Source organism: Rattus norvegicus, chromosome 18 (genome assembly GCF_021556685.1).
Source record: "Rattus norvegicus strain SHRSP/BbbUtx chromosome 18, alternate assembly SHRSP_T2T, whole genome shotgun sequence".
Taxonomy (NCBI): Eukaryota; Metazoa; Chordata; class Mammalia; order Rodentia; family Muridae; genus Rattus; species Rattus norvegicus.
The window spans coordinates 43,518,614-43,520,092 of NC_141551.1; the positions used below are offsets into that span (position 1 = coordinate 43,518,614).

Here is a 1,479-nt window from a genome sequence, read left to right on the forward strand (position 1 = left end):
GAAACTGCCTCAGCTCTATACCATGCTTGAGTTTATAAATGACTGATATAAGCCTGCCATTTTATTTTCATAAGCCTTCCAAAACAAGTCACTAGAAAACCATTACAGTGCCATGGACTTTTTTTTTTTCAATGGAGGATGAAAAACATTAGCTTTTGCTTGGGATCCATTCTATTTTTCAAACACCACAAGAATATTAGTCATTATTTTCTAATTCCCCAGCACATATTTAGATTAATTATAAAATTTTCTGGCTCTCTGCTCCTCCCTGTTCCAGAGTCAGCTGCATCTTCTCTTGCAGTGCCATCCTCATCTCATAGATAAGATGGTGAATGTCGGTGAGAATGGATTTGGCTGTATTGGGCACCTAGTTACCTGGGCTGCCTTCTCTGCATGTGGCAAAGTGAAGATTTTTGCCATCAACGACCCCTTCATTGATCTCAACTATATGGTCTCCATGTTCCAGTATGACTCTGACCATGTCAAATTCAATGGCACAATCAAGGCTGGAAATGGGAAGCTTCTCATCAACGGGAATCCCATCATCATCTAGGAGTGAGATCTTGCTAACATCAAATGTTGTGGTGCTGGTGCTAAGTATGTTGTGGAGTCTACTGGTATTTTCACCACCATGGAGAGGGCTGGGGCCCACTTGAAGGGTGGGGCCAAAAGGGTCATCATCTCTGTCCCTTAGGCCTATGCCCCCAATGTTTCTGTTGGGTGTGAACCACAAGAAATATGACAACTCACTCAAGATTGTCAACCATGACCACAGTTCATGCCATCACTGCCACTCAGAGGACTATGGATGGCCCCTCTGGAAAGTTGTGGTGCGATGGCCATGGGGCAGCCTAGAACATCATCCCTGCATCCACTCCTGCTGCCAAGGTTGTGGGCAAGGTCATCCCAGAGATGAACAGGAAGCTCATAGGCATGGCCTTCTGTGTTCCTACCTCCAATATATCTCTTGTGGATCTGACATGCCACCTGGAGAAACCTGCCAAGTATGATGACATCAAGAAGGTGGTGAAATAGGCATCTGAGAGCCCAGTAAAGGGCATCCTGGGCTACACTGAGGACCAGATTGTCTCCTGCGACTTTAACAGTAACTCCCACTCTTCCACCTTTGATGCTGGGGCTGACATTGCTCTCAATGACAACTTTGTAAAGCTCATTTTCTGGTATGACGATGAATATGGCTACAGCAACAGGGTGGTGGACCTCATGGCCTACATCGCCTCCAAGGAGTAAGAAACCCTGGACCACTCACCCCAGCCCAGCAAGGATACTGAGAACAAGAGGCATTCAGTTGCTGAGGAGTCTCCATCCCAACTCAGCCACCAACACTGAGCATCTCCCTCATAATATTGATCCCAACACCCATAGCAACAGGAGGGGTCCAGGGAGTCCTGCCTACTCTCTTGAATACCATCAATAAAGTATGTTCCATCCCCCAAAATTTCTTACTTCTATATAACA

The 1,479-nt window shown here is 46.0% G+C and overlaps 1 pseudogene; it reads left to right on the top strand.

The window, feature by feature from the left end:
* Nucleotides 1-325: 325 nt before the first annotated feature.
* LOC147999782 (glyceraldehyde-3-phosphate dehydrogenase pseudogene) lies at nt 326-1,251 on the top strand (annotated as a pseudogene).
* Nucleotides 1,252-1,479: the final 228 nt, after the last annotated feature.